Here is an 11,376-nt window from a genome sequence, read left to right on the forward strand (position 1 = left end):
TTGGAGGGCAGGGTAGAAGTTTACAGTAGAATACCAAGAGCCAAGTTCGACCCGGAAGAGGGACGTCTTGGGAGGGATGAATTCTTTTCTTACCTATTAAAGTATCTTCCTATGTTGTTTGAAAATTTAAATTATCTGCATGAATTCCTTTGATAACATAATAAAATACAACCACCAGCTGGCAGGCAGAGCAGTGGGAGGAGTGAGTGTGTAGTAGTTGCACTTTGAAGAAAGGCTGCGTTCAGGTCTTCACTGGCTCTGAAGCTCTGAAAGCATGAGCTGGGCAAGGGAGAGGAAGCTCACTAAGGATTCCTGCTTTAAGATCCTTGGGGTCCAGTCTCTGCTCAGTCGATCCTGTTGTCTCCCAGCTGTGTTAACTGTCCACCTTGCCATCCACTTCATAGTCTGTGAACATAGTCTGTGAACTTAGCCAACTTCTAAGCCTTCCTGACTTGACGTGGGTCCCAGGGTTTATGTTCCTAGGCTTTTCCCTGATGTTTCTAAGGTTTGTCCTTATACAGCCAGAAGGGGCCATGGAAATATGGAATAGAGTTAATTACAAGCAGCCAACACATGGACCCTGACCTTGCCATCACAGCAAGTCTTATCTCCTTCCTAGAAGTGTGACCTTGAATAAATCGCACATACTTTCTATGCTTTTATTTCTTCATGTACATGGGAAAAAAATCTGATAATGTTTACTATTCAATAAAAGCTTAGCATCACCATTTAGCCAGGGTTACCCATTTACATAAAGTTCTTTCTTTTTTTTTTTTCTTTTGAGACAAGGTTTTATACAGCTCAGACTGGTACTGAACTTGCTATATAGCCAAGGATGATCTTGAATTCCTAGTCTTCCTGGCTTCCCTCTCCCAAGTGCTGGGTGTCCTGGCTATTCATTTATTGTCAACTTAATACATGGTAGAGTCATTTGGGAAGGTTCCCTTGATTGAGAACATGCTCCCACTCCCCACCAGACTGGCCTGTGAGCATGCCTGTTGGGGCATTTTCTTGATTAATGATGTGTGCAGGCCTAGTACACAGTGGACAATGCCATCCCTGGATAGTTAGTCCTGAGTTTTATAAGAAAGCTGGTGGAGCAAGCCACAAGGAGCGAACCAGCAGGCAGCATTCCTCTGTGGCCTGTGTTTCAGTTCCTGGCTCCAGGTTCCTGCCTTGAGTTTCTGCCCTGACTTCCTTAGATGATGGTTTGTGTTGTGGAAGTATGAGTGACATAGTCCCTTTCTTCCCCAAGCAGCTTTTGATCGATGTATTTAATCACACAATAGAAACCTAACTAAGACACTGGGGTTACAGGTATGTGTCATTAGGTTAAAAACCTGCAGCATGGCATCATGCCTTTCCTCTGCAGATGGTTTGCATTCACCAAAGATCTTCTCGGCTCAGCTATCCTGCCCAGGGTAGGCAGAGCCAGTACCAAGAAGAGCTTTCTAAAAAGAAAACTATTTATTTAGGCAAATTATAATCCGTTTCAATAAAGTGCTGTTTTCCAGGTTTCTGCTCCTTCCCATGTTTCTCCCCAAGATGGCATCTGAATGGATGGTTCAAATCATCATAGTGTGGTGGACAGAGACTTGCTTCCCCTCCCTGGTGTCTGTATTAGTCAAGAGTCTTTAGGGGAAGTAAATAAAAGAATAGAATAAATTAGAATAGAATAGAAGAGATTGAAATAACATAGAATATGGATAGGATAGGATAGGATGGAATAGAAGAGGATTTATTAGGTTGCCTTATGTGGTCACCATGCTGAAAAGCTCTGTGATGGCTGCCTATAAACTGTGTCATCAGACATTGCTGCTGCTTTAGGAACCCGGAGGCAGGAGCTGAAACACAGGTCACTGAGGAATGCTGTTTACCAGCTTGCTCCTACAGGCAAGCTTACAGGCCAATCTGGTTGGGGGTATATTCTCAGTCAAGAGAATTGAGAACGACCTTTCCAAATGACTCTAGCTGGTGTCAAGTTGACAAAAACAAACAAACAAACAAACCAGGACATCCAGACATTTTCAATGAACTTGTTAGAACCCTGAGAGCCCCAGAAAGATATTAAGGTAACTCCCAGAGTTGAAAGACTGAAAATTTTGGAGTGCAACCCACAGATAACCATCACGGCAGATAGTATGGGGGTGGGTGGCAGTGTAGACAACAGCTTGCAAGAGTCTCACCTCCTCAACCACTCTCTTTTATCTGACTCCCTGAAAATGAGATATTCTACATCCAGGGTGGGTCTTCCCTCTCAATTTGCTAATCTATGTATCAACTCTATCTGTAAATATCTTGAGACACACCCAGAAGTCTGCTTTCCCTGGGCACTAGGCATCCCTTAACTCAGTGTACATGACTGACGGTTAACTAGCACAGAGTCACATACACTCTGCTGGGTTTTGCTGTGTTATGGCTGACATGGGTGATTCCCTCAACTGTAACCACTAAGGGTCACTGGTTCCATTCTGGAGTGCTCCAGTCTTAACACACTCTGAACTCTGCCTTTGGTGTGTCTTATGTTCTTCCTGACATGCTGTACCATGTCAGTAGTACAGAGGTATTCTGTGGTTTTATGGATCCTCTTATGACAGTCTACATGCAGCACAATGGGCAGTACATGGCACTGGGTACCATGTCTTTCATTTGCGTGTCTGCAGACTTTACAGTGTAAGCATCCTTGCTTGGCATTTCAGTCTACTCATGTGATATGATCAGACACCTAAAGATGGAAAGAGCTACACGTTATGGGTATGATGAATGTAACCCCATAATAACACACAATAGAGAAATGTGGTACCATAGCTACATAGTGATAATTTTTAGTATTTCTTAACTTTATTTTAGTAAAATTTAATTTTGAGTTAAGTTTAACTTGAATAATTACTGTTTAACTAGTTTGAATAATCTTAGTTTTTCTTTCTCCATCTCCTTCACCCCTCCCTCCTCTCTTCCTTCCTCCTTCTCCACTTCAGTCTCTTTCTTTCCTTCTTTCTCCTCCTCCCTTCCTGCCTCATCTTCTTCTTGTGCTGACAATTGCACTTAAGGCCTTGTGCACACTTTCATGTATTTTACTATAGAGTAACACCCACATTCCACAGCTTTCTGAACTCTGGCTACCACTGACTGTACCTAGGCTACCTTTTCGAGACAGCTGCGGTCTGTCACACACCCTCAACTAAATTCCACATTCCTTTTCAGATTGAAAGATAAATTTAGGTCTACCCTCTGCTGTACACAAGGTGATGCAGAGGCAACCAGTAACAAGGCACTGAAGAAATGGGGCAGAAGCTTCTCTGCCTGCAGCAGTAACTTTGACCCACATTACTTACTTTCCCCCTGGGGTCGTCCTTCCAATAAGGCAGCCTATCAAAATCCCCTAAACTCCTGAAGCAAGTTCACTCAATGGTCAGTTAACAGACACTTGCTTTCAGATGAAAAAAAAAATTAACCAAATTTACTTCCTCCATTTTAACAGATTAGGTTTTGTTATTTTAATAACATTTGGAGAATATGAAGTTTGTGGTTGGTTGAACTCGGTTCCTGTGTAGGTGCTCATGTTGCTATGCCCTTCCTACGACACATCAGTTGAGTTACTTTATCTGCTCCCTGTGGCCCTTTCTTTCCCAGCACCTCCCTATGCCCTTCTCCACTTTACGGGTTCAACAGTCTGCCCCATCTCTTAGGCATGCCATATGTTCGTTGGAGACACATAGGAGACTGTGCCTTGGCTCTAGCTCTGCCACTGGGTACTCTTTGCCCTAACAGGTTAACCTTATGAAGCAAACAATAACAAGGCTAGCAAAAATAACAAGTCCAAGGAATTCTGGAAACAAACTCCTTACAGTGCGGGTATCTGTTTATACAGTCACCCCACGGTCCTTTAAATCTTAGGGGTGTTGTGCTAGCACTCAAACCCAGTGTCAGTGAATGCTGAGAAAGTGCTCTACCACTGAGTTATAATCTCTAGCCTTCTGTTCTTTTAAGATGAGATCTTGTTTTTTTTCTTCCCAGACTGGCCTGGCCTCCTTTCTCAGACTCCCTAGTGCCAGCATTACAGTTCCAGGCTGCCACACATGACTAAATACAGAGTGTTTTAAAATGCTGGACTCAAGTACCTAAGTATTGAGAAGCCACTGAAGGTCAACTGGGGAACTGGCGCCATTTTATCCGGTTTAGACACTGAACTGCAGTAAAAAAAAAAAAAAAAAAAACATAAGAAGTAGTACCCAAGCAGACATTTTGTAAGCAGAGAATTCAACTAAGGCAGGTGAAAACCTGCACTCCAGTCATGGAAGAGACCAGACATTTAGTCTTCTGCTTGGTATCATAATTAGTGGATCAACCCCTGCGCTGAAAACACTCACACCTTTTTTTCTCTGTTGCTGTGTCCTCTTCGTGGACATTTGTAAATTTGTTTTTATGAATTTGCCTACTTGCTCCCTCACTAGGCTTTAAGGTTCTGCAGGGACAGGAATCATGCCTGTTTTATTTTCCAAACTGGTCACAGAGGACATGCTCACAATAAGTGCACCACAAACCTCAGCGGGGGAAGTATAGAACTGAGAACAAAGAGGACTTTGCCCGTGTCAGCGCTGGGCTATGCATTTAGACAAGGGAGAGGTGGTGCCTTCAAAAGAGCCAGACACAGAGCAGGGCAATAAGAGATGACATTGGAGGAGAGGGAGTGCATAGGATTAAAGCCCGCAGGTAGGAGAGCTAGTTTTGCAAATAACAGCCTCTCTCCTGTCACCAAAGGAAAGCAAGGGAAGCACGTTTTGCATTTTAAGTTATTAAAATGTCCATTTCTTTTCTGGAGACATTGTAGGGACTGTCATCTGCTGAAAGGGGATGGGGGGGAGGAGAGAAAAGAGGAGAAATGGGGAAGACGACTAAGAAGGAAGCAGGAGAGGAGGAAAGAAAGAAAACTTGAAAATCCCAGGGAACATTGTGAATTACTCCCTGGAGGTGGGTGAGCCGATGAGCAACAATGTCCCTCTGGGTAGGGTCCAGATAAGAATGCATGACTAAAGTGCCAAATCTCATGGGTGAGTGACAGAGAAGTAACCTAAGGGGCCAGAGAGATGATAGCCAGCTTTGAAGATTTGTGAAAGTCTCTGTCTCGCTCCCTCGCTCCCTCCCTCCCTCTGTCTCTCAGGTTAAATGTCTGCCCTGCTACAATGCAGGAAGAGCTCGGGACTCCTGGGCTGGTGGGAATGAATCACCCATCTGTCTCTACATCTTGAAATCTTTGAGCTTGTTAGACAGGACACAGGTATCAGCTGCTACAACTCTGGAGAAGGTTTTCCCAAGAGCTGGAGTCAGGCTCATTTTTCTAGGTCTTAGGTAACTCCGCCCTTCACTATGACTTCTTTTAGCAGTAAGACAATTTCTGAGATATCCAAATATGTTTAACAATTAAATGGTTGCTCCCTGTAAAAGAAAGTATATGAATTTGAGGTGACCCTAGGGCATTATTCATGCCGTTCAAGGACTGTATCACATAGCTGTCCCCCTAGTCTAGCTTTATTTTTGTTTTTGAATGGGCCCCTCTAAGTTGCCCAGGCTAGCCTTGTGTCCACTCTGTAGCCTAGGCAGCCCTTGAACTTGTGATTCTCCTGCCTCAGCTTCTGAGTAGCTGGGACTATAGGCCTGAGTCACTGCATATGGCTTGGGTTTAGACTTTCATAGATCGGGGTATGATTCCTTACTTACACATGTGGTAGTTTTGCTATCTTGATTCAGTCACTGAGCTTTTCAGTCCTCTGGTATTGAAAGCAAGAAAATCACTGGGAACCATGGAGGAATCCACAAGGAATATATCTATAAATCACCTAAAAAAAACCCCAACCAACCAACCAACCAACCAACCAACCAAACAAACAAACAAAAAAACAAGCAGCACAAAGTGGATAATAAATAAGAAATTTTTATATCCCATGTTTTTTTCATTTCTCCTTCTCTTACATTCTTATAGTGTTTTAAAATACTAGAGCGTCAGATTCCCCAGGGTAAAAACAGCACCTTAGCCATTGAAAAGTAACTTTTTTGAAAAAAAAATACACTTTCTTATTAATAATTTTCAAATTATATATGATAATATGTACATCTTTGTTGCCACCTTCGTCCCAATTTCTAGAGAAAATCACATTTAGTTACTCCCAGTTTTGAATTTTAAATATCTTCATATCATATCAGTTTGTCTAAAAGGTTTTTATACATTCATTTGTTAATTAATTAAAGTTTGTGTTCTCACTTAGGCCAAAAATAATTTATCCTAATAAAACCATCTTACTACCTCTGCTTCCCAAGTAATTGTTTCTCGTTAACACCTCAATTTGTCAACTTAATAATTTCAAATAACAAAATGTTAGTTAGCTTTAGTGTTGTATGCAGCACTTGAGTCCTTAACTTAAAAGTCACGACATTGTCAGACCATTTTTTCCCTCAGCTTTCCCCATCCCTTTTCTTTTCTAACTTCTGTCAGTTTACTTGTGCTTGAGGTAGGTAAAGTGGCTCTCTTTTATAGCTCCAATTGAACTTTGTGCATTTTTGTGATAACTAGATTCAAAACAGTAAATATTGGTGGTGGTTTGAATGAAAATGACCCTATAGGCTCATAGGGAGTGAGGCCTTGCTGGAGTACAGATGGCTCTGTTGGAGGAACTGTGTCAGTGGAGATGGCTTTGAGGTTTCAGATACTCAAGCCAGATCCAGTGTGTTTCTCTTCCTGCTGCCTGCTGATCCAGATGTAGAACTCTCAGTTCCTTCTGTGCTCCACCATGCTTCCTGTCATGATGACAATGGACTGAACTTATAAACTGTAGGCCAACACCAATTAAATACTTTACTTTATAAGAGTTGCATGCTGTTTCTTTACAGCAACCAACCTTAAGACAGTATTATTTCTTGCTGTGGCTACCTCATTATTATTTTTGGCTATTTTATAAGTAGTTTATGGCTTTCTTGTTTGGAGTTTTGTTTTTCCTAGAGTTTGCAATTGCCTTGATTTTCCTCCCATTTTAAGGTGTGCGGGTGCCAACAAAAGCCGGAGGTATCTAATGCTCCTGGAGCTAGCTGGAGATGTGAAGTTGTGGGTTGCCCAATGTGAGTGCACTCAGTTTCTCCTAGATGACTTAAGAACCCCAAGCTCCACATTTTTTTTCAAATTTCCCTAGTTTAACCCAATATCACTTTTCCAGAATACCATACTACATTTATTGGCCTAGCTCCTTTTGCTGTGATGACTTTTCAGACTCCGTTTGTTTGGGTGACCTTGATGGACTTATATAGTGCCAGAGAGGTACTCTTTAGATTATCCCTCAACGGGGATGTGTCTGGTGTTTTTTCTCATGACTAGAATGTCACTGGGTTTCTGGGAGGAGGGCCACTAGAGACCCTGCCCCACTCTCATTTATGCTATCTGTTCTGACCATGTCATCCCTGTTGATGTGAACTTGGTCAGCAGACTGAGGGAGCTTCTAACATTCTGCATAGTCATGCTTCTGTTTCACTCCCTTTGTGTACTTTTGGGAAAGGTCATTATATGTGCTTCATACTTTAGATGGGAGTTATGTTTCACCTCTTTGAAGGCAGAGAGCTCTGTAAATTATTTAAAATTCTTCTTCATGATGTGTCTTTGTCTTCTCTCTTAGTCATTTGCCCAGTTATTATCTATGGTCATATAGGCACATATTTATTTTACACTTTGTCTTTAATCAGATATGACTTTATTTTGTTCCTGGATTTCTTTCAGCTTTGATTACTTAGGACATCTTTCATTTGGCTTCTTTTTTTCCTTTGACATGCCTCCAATATTATGGGTTTGGGATTTTTCAGTAATTCTTGTGCACCTTCTTAGTGTCTGGCGTCATAACATATAGAAGACTCATTTTGAGTCTTACCTAGATTCTTCAATTAGACCCTTCTTGATGAATTTCTGAGCCTATTATTAAGAAATATTAGAGACCAAGAACTGAATTCTGTTTGTGTTTGTTGCTATTAATGCTTTTGCTTCTTAGTTCTCTCAGTGGACAGAGAGTGAGGGAATCAGGTATATAATTTATCAACCAGTATCTAGCAATGAGTTATTTATAAATGTAACATCTATGTTAGCTCAAGATGAGTTCATAATGTTATCTCCAATTCTAATCTATGATCACATGGATTATTCTAGCTGGTTCTTTTTTTTAACCTATGAACTCTCAGTCAGATAGGGAGAATTCTAGCTCACACCATCCCCCGACATTTCCTTGGTTCTTCTAGTCCAGCTGAGTTATATCATATCAAAATCATTAACTGATATCCTCATGGGAAAGGACCCTATCAGTTAGAGTTCAACTAAAGTTCAGTTCATGTCTTACAAGCTCCATTCATTTCCAGTATGGCTTAGTTAAGTGACCATCCACCTTCCAGTGAGGTTGTTTCCTACATTTATAATATAGATAGATTGTCCTGTCACCTTCTAAATTCATACTGGGACCCTCAACATCGGAATTTCTTAGTGATTTTTTTAAAACATTTTCTTTCAAAATTTCTGTTGATCTTTCTTTTCTGCTATCAGATTTCGTTAGAGTTCATTTTTCTCTGAGTTTATTTTTTTTACCATCTTACCCTTTCTAATAGATTATATTAACTGTTTACGATCTGTATCTATGGAAATTATCTTTCTCTTGCCTGTAATCCTAGAACTTGAGAAAAACAAGGGGACAGATTATGAATTCAAAGCCAGCCTGGAAAATATAATGAGAAAAAAATGGTTTAAAAGATGCAATTGGATCCCTCTGGCTAGGATCTCATAACTACTAAATGCTGCAGAATCACTTTTCTCCTCACACAATGGCAAAGGCTTGAGGAGAAGGGGGAGGCTCTGCTTTGGAGGAAGGCATGCACAGCTGCGGGTGTGGATACAGGTTGCACTTCAAGAATATGAAGACAAACCAAAGTAAAACTCAAACCAACCAATCACAAAATTCCTCTTTCTGGGGACTATACATATGCATATATATATATATATATATATATATATATATATATATTCCTTTTGTCCATCTTAGCCTCTTTTCTTCACATTTTCTTGGCTTAACACTGCTCAAAATGAGACATTCTCGCATTTCTGGTCATCTTTGTCTCCTATTCAAAAGTTAGGGACACAGAATACAACTTTAGGCTGGCAGCTCCGAGGACAAGAACAAGTCATGCTGCTGCTGAGTTTCCTTAGAGGGCAGTTTGGAACCATGGTTGGGGAAGGCCTTCTATCCTGTTAAAGCTCTTTTGGGCTGATTCCCTGTTGAAGTGTCTTCCTGTTAGATTCCTAAAGCGTAAGCAAGAATATATGTTAGCAACTTAGCAGCCATGACTTTACCTGTTTGCCCTTCTTTCAGACCAGAGACTCTTCTGCTGTTTTCCCACCAGCACAGAAGCTGCATCTGAATCTACTGTAGTGATATATTGCTTATGATTTATTAACGCTTGCCTGAGGATTCAGAAAGCAAAGTCACTCAGCCTGGACACATGGGTCCCGATGATATGACAGATTCTGGAGATCCCCCATGGAGAGCCTCACCCTCCCGGGGAGCCGAGTGGGGTTTGGGTGGGGGCCTGGGGGTGTTGGGGCGGGGGAGGAGGGGGAGGTTAAGGATCTGGGATTGATATTTGAAGCAAGCACAGCATATCAAGTTGCAGTAAGACTAAGTACCTACTGCACGATGTTGTGATAACACTACCCAAGGTAACCAGATATGAGGAATAGGGTCCCAACAACCTGAAGAAGAGTCAGAGTCAGCCCCTGCTCGCACTGTTAGTCCCACAAAGACACCAAGCTACATAACTGTAACTAGGGCAGTCCAATGCAGGCTCTCTGGTTGTCAGTGTCTGTGAGCCCCTTTGAGCCCAGGCTAGTTGATTCTGTGGGTTTTCTTGTAGTGTCCTTGACCCCTCTGACTCCTTGCCTCTTCTGCAGGATCCCCTGAGCTCTGCCTAATGTTTGGCTGTGAGTCTCTGCATCTGTTTCCATCAGTTGCTGGATGAAAGCTTCTTGGATGACAACTGGGCTAGACACCAATCATGTTTGTCTTTCTGGGTCTGGGGTTACCTCACATAGAATGATTTTTTTTCTAGTTCCATCCATTTGCCTTTAAATTTCATGATGTCAATGTTTTTAACAGCTCTATTGTGTAAATGTACTACATTTTCTTTATCCATTCTTTGGTTGAGGGGCATCTAGTTGAGCAAGTGTCCTTGTGGTATGATAGAGTATCTTTTGGGTGTACCCATGAGTGATATAGCTGTGTCTTAAAGTAGATTGATTCCCAGTTTTCTGAGAAACCCCTGTATTTACTCCCAAAGTGGCTGTACAAGTTTGCACTCCCACCAGCAATGGAGGAGTATTCTGCTTGCTCCATATCCTCTCCAGCATGAACTGTCACTTGTGTTTTTGATCTTAGCCATTCTGATAGGTATAAGATGTAATCTTAGAGTGGTTTTGATTTGAATTTCCCTGATGGAGAGGGTGTTGAACATTTCTTTAAGTGTTCTCGGCCATTTGAGATTCTTCTGTTGAGAATTCTGTGTTTATATCTGAACCCTATTTTTAAATTGGATTAGCTCATTTAATGATGTTGGTGTGAAGACAAATGAAAATAGATCCATATATATTGATCTACACAAAATTCAAGTCCAAGTGGATCAAAAACCTCAACATAAATCCAGTTACACTGAACCTGATAGAATAGAAAGAGGGAAGTAGCCTTGAACACATTGGCACAGTAGACAACTTCCTGAATAGCACAGACATTGAGATGAACAATTAATAAATGGAACCTCATGAAACTGAAACGTTTCTATAAGCAAAGGACATAGTCAATAGGACAAAATGGCAGTCGACAGAATGGGAAAAGATCTTCACCAATCCCACATCTGCCAGAGGGCTAATTTTCAAAATACATAAAAAACTCAAGAAACTAGACATTAAAAAACTAATTGCAATTTTTTTAAAGCAGTAAGTTAAGTTGGTTTTTTGCTTGTCATGTAGGTGTTTATTTACAGCAGCAATTTATCGTTAGCTGTGTTAGCGAAGGAAGTATCTTCCTCTCCTCTTTCTGTTTCATGCTGGCCAAATACTTTTTAAAAATGGTATTATCTGGCTGGAGAGGTGGCTGAGTGGCTCAAAGCACTTGTTGCTCTTGCAAATGACCCAGGATTGATTCCCAGAACCCACATGGTGGTTCACAAGCATCTGTAACTCCAGTTCCAGGGTATCCAGTACCCTCCTCTGACCTCTTTGGGCACCAAGCACACATGTGGTACATATAATATGTGCAGACAAAACACTCATATGTAAAATGAATAAATCTAATAAAATTTAAAAGATAA

Source organism: Mesocricetus auratus, unplaced genomic scaffold, assembly GCF_017639785.1.
Source record: "Mesocricetus auratus isolate SY011 unplaced genomic scaffold, BCM_Maur_2.0 Super-Scaffold_4256, whole genome shotgun sequence".
NCBI classification, from domain to species: Eukaryota; Metazoa; Chordata; class Mammalia; order Rodentia; family Cricetidae; genus Mesocricetus; species Mesocricetus auratus.